This window comes from Hemicordylus capensis, chromosome 4 (genome assembly GCF_027244095.1).
Source record: "Hemicordylus capensis ecotype Gifberg chromosome 4, rHemCap1.1.pri, whole genome shotgun sequence".
Taxonomy (NCBI): Eukaryota; Metazoa; Chordata; class Lepidosauria; order Squamata; family Cordylidae; genus Hemicordylus; species Hemicordylus capensis.
The window spans coordinates 188,544,908-188,559,768 of record NC_069660.1 but is presented as its reverse complement, the minus strand read 5'-3'; the positions used below and the strand labels follow the sequence as shown (position 1 = coordinate 188,559,768).

General features: G+C 42.6%; 1 protein-coding gene across 7 annotated transcripts in view; it reads right to left on the bottom strand.

Annotated features, from left to right (window-relative positions):
• The window catches only part of FBXL7 (F-box and leucine rich repeat protein 7), a 206,226-nt gene that overhangs the window by 53,137 nt on the left and 138,228 nt on the right, over positions 1 to 14,861 (bottom strand). The window contains exon 1 of one of the 7 annotated variants that reach the window (XM_053313615.1): positions 12,542 to 12,636. The exons of the other annotated variants lie outside the window; for them this stretch is intronic. The gene's annotated coding sequence lies outside the window, so the exon portion shown is untranslated. Of the gene's footprint in view, positions 1 to 12,541; positions 12,637 to 14,861 lie in introns of those variants that run through there. 7 annotated transcript variants of the gene reach the window in all.

Below are 14,861 nucleotides of genomic sequence, written 5' to 3'. Positions count from 1 at the left end.
CTTGGAGAAGCTCTTGCCAGTCAGTGTAGACAATACTGAGATAGACAGACAAATGGTATAAGGCAACTTCCTGTGTAAGTGTGGTAACATTAACAGATCAAGAACCTAGAAATCAGGCAATGGGCTCTTCTTTTTATTGTCAAAAGTATAGTGACAAGAAATTATTTTAAAGATATTAAAAAGAAATAAAACTCAGCACATGTTTCGTTTTAGGCCTGTCAGAGCTTTATGCAGGTCTGCATTTTAATTCCTCCCATGAGTCTTCATTCAAAGTAATAAATCATTTAAACACAGTGAGCTTACAATTCACATTGTCTATTGTAGTAGGGGATAAAGGCTCTGAAGGAGAAAGCAAGCATTACAAATATTGTCAAACTATTGTGAGAAGATCAAAATATCCATGTGATGGTGCCTTCTAAATCAATTTTGTTTATTGTTTCTCCATGAACCTCTCTTTGACTAGTGTCAGCTGACTGAATTTGTGGTTGTAAGTAGCATACACACACACTTGGGACACAAGTGTGTGTGATGATCACACAATTGTATTCCAAGATACACCTCCTGTGCCCTTGACTAAAACAAGAGTGTCATTGTTCTCAACACAATAATAACATTTTGGAGAAGCTGGAGAAGGAACAACTGTAAAGTCATTCCTCTATAGACAGAAATTTGGCTTTGCAGCAAGCAAGGGACGACAAAAAAAAAAATCCTTTGGGAAACTTTCTATTTCATGGGTTTTTTTTGTATTGCAGCACAGAGGTAGGCAGATAGCAATAGCACTTACATTTATATACCGCTCTATAGCCAGAGCTCTCTAAGCGGTTTACAATGATTTAGCATATTGCCCCCAACATTTCTGGGTACTCATTTTACCGACCTCGGAAGGATGGAAGGCTGAGTCAACCTTGAGCCCCTGGTCAGGATCGAACTTGTAACCTTCTGGTTACAGAGCGGCAGTTTTACCACTGCGCCACCAGGGGCTCATAACATATGAGAAACTGCTAAAGTAGATGTTCTCCTGGGTAGATGATTTTACAGCTTCCCTCTTAAAGGTGGTTCACACATGCATATTCATCACCTGATTTATCAATTCACTACTTAAGTCAGCTGAACGAGTGAACCAACTTCTCTGAGAGCACTGGGCACAATCCCAGTGCAGAGTTAAGTGTGCTTAGTACCTTGATTTCAATGAGCTTACGTGTGAATAAGTCTGTGTTGGATTGTGACCATGTTTGAGGAGATGTGAAAGTACAAACTGTGTGTATTATCTATGATAGTTTATTCATGCATGCAAGACATGGCTTGAGGCAGATGTTTTCAAGTGTGGTGAACATGTACACATGAAATGGTTCTTCATGGACCTCTCTCCTATCAATGCTTGCCAATTAGGTGTGTAAATGAACCGTTCAGTTGTGAATCAGTTCACCTTGAACCGGGCTGGTTTGACAGTTTGATTGTGAACCGGACTAGAGGTGGTCCAGTCTACGATTGAACCGAACTGAGCCTAGTCTATGGTGGACCGGTTTGGCGGTTCAGAGGGCTATGCTTGTAAAGGGGAATCCAGTGAGGATTCCCCTTTACAAGCAAAGGGGTGGGGGAATTCTTGAAAAGTCTTTTAAAGGGCGGTGACGAGAGCACACCTTTAAAAGTAGATTAAGGTTCTTACCAGCCTGGCAGTCACCATCGCCATTCCTCAAAGCCCCCCTGGCACAGCCCAAGTGTGTGGCACTCCCTCCAGCAACCCTCCCACATGGCGGTTTGGTTCCAGTTAATCTACTTTTGAAGGTGCCCCCTCACCACTCCCCTGGCCGCCCTTTAGAAGACTGGATTCCTCACCAGTTTCCCCTTTACAAGCCTGCCGAACCAGTTCGGCCGAGTTTGGTTGAATGGAACAAACTGCCTGGTTGGTTCAACCAAACCAGGCTGAGGAACCATGGTATGGTTTGAATTTGAATCAAACTGCAGAATCCGGCTCCGTGCATACCCCTACTGCCAATGCACAATCACATATTATTAAAAACTAGGAAAATTTCCACCAAACTTAACAGCCTACAATGCTTGACTAGGGCCATGGTTACAATTTTAAAAGAAAGTTAAAGGGAAATGCAAGTTTGAATATTAGATTTGTTAATATTTTATCTTCTATATGGTGATCACCAAAGAAAAATGATTAAAAACAAGATGACGACTAGTTACTCTAGGTCTCCCAGACTTGTCTGAAATATTTTAGTCAGATCTAGCTCTAAAGATCATCCTCAAAACAATTCATTTTCAACCCAAATCTCAACATCAGATTTCAGTTGTTTCTACCGAAAAGCTACTTTGACATCTAAGTTACAACAAACCATTCCAAGAGGTCTCACCTTCATGGAAATGATATATTTTTTAACCATATCCAGTTTTCATAACAGTCCACAGGCAACCTCTAGTTGCAAAAGCTTCTTATGGGGAAACTGCCAAGCACACCACAGTCAAGCCGCAACTGAACTCATTTGTCCCAGAGCTGATCATTCTAAATCAGCTTCAACATTGCTCACCACCGGAGTTACCTCCTATGATACAAAAAGGCAGAAGAGCCAAACTTTTATGGCTAGCATATACCAAATATATTGTGGTGGAAGACAAGCCTGAGCAATATAGGGCCTTGGGGAACTTGAGTTTATTTAAGAAGGAACCAACACACATTAAACTCCCCACGTTCCTCCCAGCGTTACCAAACTTAAGGTTTGAAACATGGACTTTGGAATAATCTTTGGATTCACATTGCCAGTGGAAGCAGCCTATGGGGGATGGTTGTCTTGCTTCAAGACACATGCTTTTCTTACTAGTGTGAATCAAGTACTACTCACTGAACAGTGAACTGCATTTTTCATCTAGAATCTATGAATTGTGCTTCCAAAAGGATTTGGATCACACACTAGCATTCTACTAGAACTACCCTTGAATCAACATTATTAGCCATTAGTATATTTTCCTTCCCTAATAGATTTTGGCAACAATGTGCTATGTAGATTATTCCTCTTAGTTTTGTAACCATTCTTATTATTTAGATGAGAACCTCATTATATTATTAATGTCAACGCCTTATAAATAAAGTTAAGATTCTTCCAGGCAATGGTACTGTGTGGCTGTGTTGTACAGATTGACAGGAACATATTGAAGTGAAAGGGCACTGCTAAGTGCTGCATACAATGTGACTGCAGCATAAAGTTATGAATTGCATTTATAAATGAATCATCTCAGATAAAAGTACCACATATATATTCTGCTTTCCAATGGAATCATTTGCATGAAGCTGCCTCCTAGAGAGCGAGACCATTGGTCCATCTAGCCCAGTGGCCATGGCCCACCAAGGTCTCAATAAGAAGCTTTTACCTGACATCCTCTAATTGGAGGTGCCAGGAACTGAATTGGGATCTTCTGCTTGAAAAGCATGTTCTTTACTAAGGCACTGAGCTGTGGCCCTATAGTTCACACATTCCCAGGCCAGCAAAAGGATTTGTGTACTGGAAGAGAGTATGACTGCTGTTCACAGATATCCAACTTGTGAAGCTGTATCTTTTTGAAGAGAGAAGGAAATTCTGAGCCACTAAGGGATGTGTGTGAGGAGCACTTGTATCAGCTATATCACCTGTGCCACTCCTCCACCACACAAACCTATCACCTGCCTGAGGACGTATGAACTACGCCAGTGCAGAGCAATTACATGATGAGAACTCAAATGATACACATACATTAGCTGCCTCTTAAAGGTAAGGTTAAGTGTGCCGTTGAGTTGGTGTCGACTCCTGGTGACCACAGAGCCCTGTGGTTGTCTTTGGTAGAATACAGGAGGAGTTTACCATTGCCATCTCCTGCACAGTATAAGATTTTGCCTTTCAGAATCTTCCTATATCGCTGCTGCCCGATATAGGTGTTTCCCATAGTCTGGGAAACATACCAGCGGGGATTCGAACTAGCAACCTCTGACTTGCTAGTCAAGTCATTTCCCCGCTGCGCCATTAGGTGGCCTCTTACACAACCACAATTTTTGCTTTTGGATGTTGTACAAATGAGTCTTCCTAGTTAAAGTGTTGAGTACCACAGCCACACTCTCTATTTACCAGGAAGCCAATAACACTGTAGCTCCTGAAACTTTGCAGACAAAAGCCCTCTTCAGACATTCAAAAAAGTGGGGGTGGGTGGGGTGGGGGGGCGGAGGAGATACTGTACTAGCCTACAGCATCCCAAGAGCCTGCTTGCAAGCCCCTGGCAGTGATGTGCTTAGAAGCCTAATGCTTGCACTGAACACTCTTATAGCATTTGTCTGCAAAGACCAATGCTGGGAGCATGAAGAAATTGTTTCCATGAAGAGAAGGCTGAATACCCCTCCTTCTTTCCAAGAAATAATCTCTTCATGCTTATAGTGTTTGTTTCTGTAGAATAGACAAACACGGGAAGTGTGCTTAGATTGGGGTGGGAGTGAGGCTTCTTCTCAGCATGTCACTGCACGGGCAGGTGCACTTTTGGGATGCCGTATGCAAGTATAACATCCCACCCCGCCTTTTTGAACATCTAAAGAGGCCTATTATTTCACAGACTAATCTTACCACAGTAATGGAGGAAGGTCTTGCAAACTTTGTTAAATCGCTCTACTAGGTTAACACCTCAGGGTCAAACTGAACTCAAAAACTGGTTTAGAGAGATTTAAAAAAAGAAACACTTTCCCTCCTACCATCAATTGTTTGTTAATGCTCTTATTGTTCTGTTTTTTTATCCTGTAATTCATTTTGTGTTTAAAAAATCATTTAAAAAATCAACAATGAGCAGCTCAAAAAACAAATCTGTTCCCTCAAGTTAATAGATATAATTGAACTCATTTTGTAGATTGACTGCAATCAAAGGAATTTCATTTTCTTCAACATTGAATCTATCCTAACCTAGTTCAAAACTCTTAGCAAGAGCCTGAATCGGCTACTGAACTACTTTTTAAAGTTAGTGTCTGAACCGGAACAGAATTGGAGAGTTAAACAAGAAGTTATGATAAGAACTATTCTGCCAACTTTCCTTTCACTATAATCTTAATTGATAATTACCATCTTCACAAGTTAGCCCACTTGCACTTCAAATGTTCACGAGTCTGCCATCTCGAATTGGGGTGGATGACATAATCACAAACTACACTGTTGAGGTGTCCCCACAACTGTACCCAAATTGGTTCAGATCAGTTAGGTGGTTCAAAAGTTAGCCTAGTTGCATTTCAAATGTTCATGCATCCACCACATTGAATTGGGGTGGATGACATAATCATAACCTACACTGTTGTGATGTCCCTATGTGTCCCTACAACTGTACCAAATTTGATTCAAATCAGTCCAGGAAAACACACACAGAGAAGTGGTGGGGGCAGAGTTAGTTAGTTAGTTGAGTGATCTCATAACCTTACTTTTTTCCTTTTTCTTTTTAAAGGAAAGTAGGCTAAAAATGTTGTTGAACCTGAATCAGAATTAAACCCAAATGTTGAATGGTTCAACTCCCTGGTTAACACATGGCTTTTGACACTAATTTGTCCTCTTCTATCATATACCTTTTGCCCTCCAGGTCCCCCTTGACCTGTTCTGAGTCCTACATAGCATTCACTCCACCCTCAAGTGACCCATTTGACACATTTCTCCTTTGAGGGAAAACTACACACTTCCATTTACATGTAGCTCTTGAGAATGAAAATTGTGAGGAAACTGATGCCTGAAATGACAACTCTTTTCTATGTCAAAAGACGTAAAGGACCACGTAGGAACACCAATGTTTTGGATGAGATGTGGGTCGAAAACAACTCAAGATTCCCCCTCCTCCAAATTTGATTTCTCCTTTATTGCTGCCATAACTTTATAGAAAACATATGAGTGAAGCAATACTCAGAATGTGTTGTGTTTTTTTAAAAAAAAGAAACCCTTGGTTTTTAACATCACATATGCTGCACACCAGATACAATTATCCTTTCAGAATGTGTTACAGATGGTGCTTCTACCAAATGGGTGCAAGATGTGTGCTCAGAAATATACTAGCTAGCAAAAAACAAACCAAAAACCCAACACCAAAAAACCTGGCAAGAACAGTTGGCAAGCTGGCAGCAACAAGCAAAATCCCTGACTGCCTTTTGCAGGCCCAAGAGTTTCACATATGCTGTTGCCAATGCCTTCTTTTCTCTCAGCATGTTTTGGCAGCTGTGCGGCCCATCTCTTTGGGTAGGGCTTCTAATGGGTTGTTTCTATGGAAACACTGACCTTACAACATATCCCCCTCCCCCAAGTAAATCACAGATAGAAACAAAGAACATGCCATAAGGAGCAAGAAAAAGAAGTACAATATTTAATTTTTTAAAAACCCACAATGACTGATAAATCAGACAACTTCCACCAGCCTGAAACCAGAGGTCCAAATGTGATATTATGACACTAAACACAGGAGAAGTAATAAAATGATGCTAATATCAAATTTCATATGCTCTGTCACATTGGGAGACTACACACATTCTTTATTGAGGTGTGCAACCATTACACACAGGGCAACTTCACACGACTGCCAGCCGGTCTGGGCAAATGCCAGCCGGTCTGGGCAAATGCTAGCCGGTCTGCCAGCCGGTCTGGGCAAATGCTAGGGATATGCCAGGATTCAAGAGTGCACACTCCGAGCCGGTATGATGTCTGAAGCTGCCCAAGTGCTTCCCTGAGATTCTCTGCCCAACCTCCAGATCTTGGGGGTTGAAGTCTGAAGTTGGGCAGAGAATCTCTGGGTGGCTTTAGACACCATACCCTCGTGGAAGCATTTTACAGAAGTTACCAGTTTATGGTGTTGCTGGCGGTCTGAACCTGCCCACAGGTTGTACACTGTATGTAGTACAGGAGACCCTCACTATCTGTGGAATTGTGGGCTCACAGATCTGTGGTCAGGTCTTAAACCTGGTTTCCATAATTGCAGGAACAAAAATAGGATATTTTCATCTATCCACGGTTCCTGGGCACCCAGAAAAAGCCTCAATTGGCATTTCCAGTGGCATTTCCGGTCTGGAGGCTGTACGGGGCCATTGTGTGTCTTGTGTTTGGGGGGGCAGCAAAAAACAGCAAAAATTGGCCACTTTGGAGTTGGGGGGGGCACTGCTGGAAAGCAAGGTACTCTACTGTATACTTCTTTTTTTCTGCTTCTCTCCCACATTTTTTATTGTTGGTGGGTTTTTTGTTTGTTTGTTTTTTATTTTGCACAGGAACCTAATATCTAGATTATGATAGAGTTAAGGTTTCATCATTTGCAATTTCCATATTGGCAACTGTAGGCAAGAATAATGACCCTCGCAAATAATAAAGGCCTCCTGTACATTAAAAATAATATATAGTGGTTTTTGCCACTATTACCACATATCCAGTAGATCACATCCAGTGTACAATCACTACATATATATGTTTCATGCTTTGGAGTACTTTTATACAACTTTTATAGTAACATGGCTGTGGGAATGTTAAACGCTGGTCACATAAAATAGCCAAGAGGAAAAGTGGAAAAGGAAACTGGAACATATTGGCTAGCTTCCAGAGGAGCAGATAACCTATTGTTTTCAGTCAAATGAAAGAGAAGTAAAACGTGGTGGGATACCCTAGGGCTGCTCAACTTCGGCCCTCCTGCAGACGTTGGCCTACAATTCCCATAATCCCTGGCTACTGGCCACTGCAGCTGGGGATTATGGGAGTTGCAGTCCAAAAAAAAAAAAAAAGCTGGGGGGCCCATGTTGAGCAGGCCAGCCCTAGATGGTATCCCATTACATTTCACCATGGTACTCTTGGTGGTTGAACAATACCCAGAGCTGCCTCCACCAAAAACAGCAGCCTAAGTTGGATCCCCTCCTGTAATATATAGTTCATGTTATCCTGTATGCAACCACAATATGGGTTCCCTGCCCTCACCACCAGCAATGACAACACAGGGCAGAAATGGGAAAACCCTAGTAAGCGTATTCATTAGCTTAAGCATGAATACACTAAGCTAAAGAAGATTACAGAAGTGGGAGGGGAATAAGATGCTAGTGCCATTACTGGAGGTGGTCCTGTTATCTTTGAAAGTGCAGCTGTATCCTGGATGTGCTCCATTTCACTGGCAATGTATCAGGCATTTTGCCTGATGATATGACCCCCTGTGTCTCACCTTACCATCTGCTATCATTCTGGTTGCAGAAAGTAGTGGTGGAGGCAAGTAAATAAGAAAAGAAAAGAAATCCAGTGAAGCAACAACATTATTAGGCTAATGAACATCTTCTGAATTTTATGTCTGGTTCACATCTATTTGGTGAAATTTGTGAGTTTATAAGCAGCAAGCCCAGACTAACTGCCTGCTACATGAAGGGCACTTCTTCTAGGATTTTTTGCTTACCCTGGGGATATAGTGCTGATAGTTGCTTATCAGGCATATCACATCATCACAATGAAAATTATTGGGACAGGTTGATATTTGCATCCAGAGCACCCTGCCAAACCAGGGCTGTTCTTTTTTGAAGCAAATTAAAACCCTAACTTGTTCCTGTACCAGCCACTGCAATACAATAGTCATAGTATGGACTTTCATTTTAGTTCTATCAGGGAACTGTGGAAAGTCAACTGTAGTTCTGTCATATGCTCCCTCCCCATTGGAATTGTATTCTGGGCTCATAGAAAGAGCCTTTGGGAACCCCCAGTCAAGACCACATTGTGTCAAGACCAAGAACTGTCAAACACACCTTCAAGAAGTCAACAATGATTTCTGACAAGGAAGGAACACATATAGAAGCTCTTCACATGATCTGTGTGAAGAGCTAGAGGGCTATCTGTGGGGAAGGAGGGTTTTACTTCCCAGGTCAGACTTCTCCATGATGTTAGATATCTAGGTGGAGGTTTTTTCCCCTTTAATATTGGGAAGTATCCCAATGTAGGAATTCCCACCATCATTCTGTCCCATGAGGTCTGTACTACGTGCCTTTTTTAATCATTTAAATGAAATTTAATATGTGCAGTTTCAGTGCAAATGGGCAAGATGCTAAAATCCACACTGATCCCTAATTAGTCCAGATGACTAACACTGGTCCATTGTGGTCACACTGTTGGTGAACAGTGGCTTCACTGTTCTGGTTCACACTGAAAATTAAATTAAGGCTGCAGTCTTAAGCATGCTTACCTGAAAGTTAATCCATCAAAATCAAAAGGACTTACTTCAGAGAAAATATGTTGAGGATAGGTGTGTTAATATGAAATATACCCTTAGTTCTCTTTCAGCAATCTAACATGTGGGGGAAAGGTCACCCCCACAGAAATTCAAGTTGATCCTTCTATCCTCAACCCCTATTTCTTTTCCCATGGTGCCATCACTAGCAATTAGAGTACTTTTTGTAGTTGTCATTATTGTAGCTCCCAGAGCCAATTTGAGGAGCTGCTATTGGATTGCACACAGTTCCAATGCACACATATACATATATTCCTCTACTCTGTAACCCTGGTTGTGCGCTCCAGCACAAAATTAGGTGTGTAGGAAGCTGCTGCCAAGCTATGTTCTAAAATTATTATCTCTGTGCTAATTCAGAGAGAATCCCTAACAAAGCAATCTGATGCAGGTTTACTCAGAAGCAAGTCCTACTATGTTCAGGTAAGTGTGTACAGGATCTTAGCCTTGGCTACAGATACAGACAGGACACATCTCATGCTATGAAATGCTATTTATAGCAATCTACAAAGCACAGATGCAGTTTTATGAATCTACAAAAATAGCATATGCTACTTGATGGTATAAAGAGACTGGGTTTCCTGTATTTGTGCCATTTGTATCTTTTTTTTATTTGTCTAAATCTCTTCCTGTGTCAAGACTTAGCTCATTTGCTGCCACCTGTTATCTGAATTATCCTTAATGTGTGGCTCAATTACATTACAACAGGTGCTCTCTCAAAGATCTCTGCTGATGACTCAGCTATTAGTTGAGAAGATCAGATGAAGATTACTGTGGACTAATTTACATGCTCCTTCCAGCTGTGGTTGCAAGCAGACAAACTTTCCTTGGGGCTGTCAATACACAGGAGAAAGACAACCAAGGGCTCTGTGGTCACCAGTAGCTGACACCGACTTGACAGCACACTTTACCTTTTTCAAGGTGAAGATAAATATAATATAAAAAGAGTAGGTTCTTCACCTATAGCGTGAGCTTGTGTGTCCCCAAATTTGCAATTTGCATGACAGATGAACAAGTCAGCTAACAGAATGCTATTTCAGTGGTGATACTACTACTCCCATGCTTCTGGTGACCATGTGTACATTCATTAACCCCGGAGCCCCCAAACGAAGACGGGACACACGTGTATGGGAAAAATAGGGCCATACTTTATTCACTAACTATAAAGGATATGCAACAAGCTTAGCAACAATTAAGTAGAGTGCAGGCTGCTCCAACCTCTGTCAGGGGCATTCAGTCTCCTTCAGTGAGAACTGTCTGTCACTGTTGGGTGTATCAACCAGGCCTGAAAGAAGGCAACAGCGACTGCTGACTAGCTTCTTCCATCCATACACTTTGCTTTGCCACGGAGACAACTGCCCAGATCATGCCCCCCTTGAGCCCCACAGCTCTGGGTACGTGATCCAAGCGGCCACCTAAAAATTGTCCATTCCCAGCCTGCCCAGGCCTCAGAACCCTGAATGGCCATTCCATGGAGCCACCCTTCACCTAAAAAAGGTGCCTCTCGTTGAGCACTGATGAATACCCTACCTTACCTTGCCCACACTCACCCGTTTGCACCTTTAACTTCCCTAAAACAAGTCTCAGTGAGGAGTAGGCAAAAAATTCTACACCCTGAGCCAATGTGGGTGAAGACAAACATTCATACTCAGCCCAGAAGCAACCAGCTAGTCTCTCACTGAGTAATTGAGAGGGTGGGTGTGAGCCAGCAGCCTGGTTAAAAGTGAGGGGGGGGAGGCATGCACCATGTATATGAACATGGCTCTCACTCCCCCATGCGCCAGCAAACCATGTGGCCTCACCCCCTCACATGATGAAGGCTGATGCACACATGTTGTCCTATCTTCTGGAGGCCTGTGGGCAAACTGTGTCTGACAGCCGGTAGGCACCAGGCAGAAAGGCATTCCTGCATAAGTTCATCCTTTATTTATTGCTCTCTGCAAATATTTTAAAGAGTTTCAAAGATGGTGGTGCTACAAGTGGGTTCATGGTATCACTTTCACCACAAGCAAGCAGATCTCCCCCATTTAATCTTAATCTAATCCACCATGTGGAAGATTTGCACAACTTTTTAAAGAGCTTGCCTCAGAATAGAAGTACTGCTGTTTAAAAAGTGGTAAAATTGCCTTTGTAACTCTCACAATTATGCGCCTGTGCAGATCCTTGGAGATGAAGACAGTTTGAGAAAGGAATTGCTGCTTGTGTCCTGAGCACAGTTCCCACTTTCACCCTCCAATGAGCAGGTTTTGAAGGCTTTTGTATTGTTTTAAGAGCCTGTTTGACAAGAGGCAGCAGAGGGGCAAAAGCGATGCCTCTTTCAAACCACTTCCAACTCTCTGGAGTTGGCAATATGAATAATCTGTGCATTGTCTGTCTCAGCCTTACATATCTTCGCCATGGGTGTCAGTCCAAAGGTGTGGAGTCACATTGTTTATAAAACATGGATATCTTGACTTTCCATTATTAAAACAATGCACAAGATGGCTCACAACAAGCAATAACACCACAATAAGTAATAAAGCAAAAACACCACAGTAATTTAAAAAAACACCATCACAAAGAGACAATAAAAGACCACAGAGCAACAATAACCGCAGAACAGAGCAATTTTTAAAAGCCTCAGCTACAGATATAATGGTTCAGATACCATTCAGTCAGCAGGTTAGAAGCCTCTTCTGCCTAAATAAGAATGTCTAAATGCAGCGGCCAAAATATATCAGAAAAGAAGCAAAATGATTTCTTTCTCTGTCCCCTTCCTTTGCAACTGGAGTGGAACAGAGAAACTATTTGAATAGGCTGAATAGATAAACTAAATTATGTTCTTAGATGAGCTCAGAGATTCTGAGAAACTATATTCACCCCACTGCTAAATTCTCACAGTAAATCTGTGCAGCATTCTGCCCTCACCTTTTACGTGGGCACTCTGGACAAAGGTTTCCCACCCATCATCCCTATTTCGTGTCGGGGGCCCCTATTTTGGGAAACACCAACTTGGTCTATTTCAGCCAGTCTGCAAATAATGTTTTTCATGGTCCAACTCCAAGTGGAGTTGACCCAATGATGAAACTGACCATCTCTGAAAGGAAATCCTTGCACATATGTTCAGTGTATTTCTTGTTTTCCTTTCTGAATTTGCAATTTAGCCACCAGTTATCCTCAAGCCCTTGTACGTACAAATGTAAACCCCACTTGTCTGCCACCATCCTAGATGGCTGCGGTGTCCCTGATATTTTTCCATCATCAACTCAGACATAAGGCAGTAATATTTTTGGCACACAGAGACTGCTAAAAACAAGCATTTTTCAAAGAGAGAAAAGGAAATTACCTGCTAAATAAATTGTGGCTGCAGATTACTCAGCAGTACACCAAAGCAGCAGAAAGGAAATTGAAGAAGCAGGCCCCTTCCAACACCAACGTAATATGTTACTTCTCATAATATCCCATTCCTGCTCTGTGCGCACTTGTATTGTAGCTACTCAAAACAATTAACCATGCAGGTGGCTGGGGATGGATTACCATTAGAAACATCCTTGACAGCTGAGCACTACTTAGGGATCATCACAATCCCACGACTCCATTTTTCATTTTTCCAGGTTTCCTATCTACCTGAGGACTTATCTAAAGCAACAACCACAAGTTGTAGGAATTAATGGTGGCGTCCTCTCTGAGTCTTTCCAACTTCTTAACATTCTGCATAGCAAAATCCCTCACTGAGCAAATCAAGGGAAGGCCGGCTTCCTGCACACTCCATAGCTCCTATTGCACACCCTGCTCTACATTTCAGTCATGGCAATCATCCCTTTTGGACTCATACAGAGATGCTGACTAGAATACTGATAAAAGTTGAAGTTATTTGCAAATGCGTTTCGTTTACCACAGTGATCCTAGGTAGCTAGTTTGGGCAAGTAGTTTTTCTGATATGTTCATTGTGCAAAACACTGCTTGCCCCAATGCACTGAAAGCTCATCCAGATAAATGAGAGCTACTGTTGCATAGGTGCTTTAAGAGTGAGTGAATCAAGGAGTCTTACCCCTGCCATGAATTCATGAGGCGGCCTTTGGCAAGCCACTAATCCTCAGCCTCAACCTTCACCTGCAATATGGAAAGATCACTGACCTACTTTCCAGGGCTATTGTAATGATTTCTCAGAATGTACATGAAGTGCCTTGAGTGCTCTACAGTGCTACACAAATTCACGAATTCAAAGAATTATTAATAAGTGGGCTGCCAGTTTTTGAAGAGATGTGTTGCAAATCCAGTGATTATGCATTACAGTATTTCAAATGCTGCTGGCATCTGAGGGATGTAAACTTTTTCATGGCAAACTGCTGATTCACACAAGGAGCTGTACTACTTGATGTCACATGGAAGAATTATTTCACTTGACTTGCAACTGACCCTGTGTGTCCACTGAAAAACACAGTGGTTGAGATGATGGTGATGGTTGTTTCACACATCCAAGATGTTGTAGTAATCATAGCATTGCATAGTGGTTAGAGTGTTGGACTAGGACCAGGAAGACCTGAGTTCAAATCCCCATTCAGCCATGAACCTCACTGGGTGACTCTGGGCCAGTCATGTATCTCTCATAGTAACCTACCTCACAGGGTTGTTGTGAGGATAAACAACCATGTACACCACTCTGGGTTCCTTGGAGGAAGAGCAGGATATAAATGTAAAATTAATTAATTAAATAAAATGTGCATGGGTGACCTTCCTCCCAGTAACGCATGCAAATCTTTTGGAAAGTCATATTTAACATCTGCTACCTGAATCAGTAAGTACACACTGATGTCCACATAATGAATGCTATTCACACTGAGCAATCAAATAAGCACTTTCAGCCCAACTTAACACCACAAATATTTATATATCGCTTTTCAACAAAAGTTTCCCAAAGCAGTTTACATAGAAATAAAGTAAGTAAGTAAGTAAGTAAGTAAGTAAACAAAATGGCTGAAATGGTTCCCTGCCCCCAAAGGGCTCACAATCTCAAAAACATAAGACACCAGCAACAGCCACCGGAGGGATGCGGTGCTGGGGATGGATAGGACCAGTTGTTTCCCTCCTGACCAATAAAGAGAATCACCACTAAAAAGGTGCCTCTTTGCCCAGTTAGCAGGGGACTCAAAGACCATTCCAGAGTCTAGGAGCAGCAACAGAGAAGGCCCTGTCCCGAGTGCACGACAGCCTGGCCTCCCTCATTGTCAGCACCCGGAGCAGGGCCCCCTCAGATGTCCTCGTCAGGTGGGCAGCAACCCTTGGGAGCAGGCGGTCCCTCAGGTATCCCGGGCCCAAACCGTTTAGGGCTTTAAAGGTCAAAACCAGCACCTTGAATTGGACCCGGAAACGAACCGGCAGCCAGTGCAGCTCTTTCAAAATGGGGGTGATATGTCCCCAATGGGCAGCTCCGGATAAAACCCTCGCTGCCGCGTTTTGCACTAGCTGCAGTATTCGGATATTCTTCAAGGGCAGCCCCACGTAGAGCGTGTTACAGTAATCCAGCCGCGACGTGACTAAGGCGTGGGTAACCGTGGCCAGATCTGCCTTCTCGAGAAAGGGACGCAGCTGGCGCACCAGCCGAAGCCATGCAAAGGCACCCCTGGCCACCGCCTCCACCTGAGCTTCCAAAAGCAGAGCCAGGT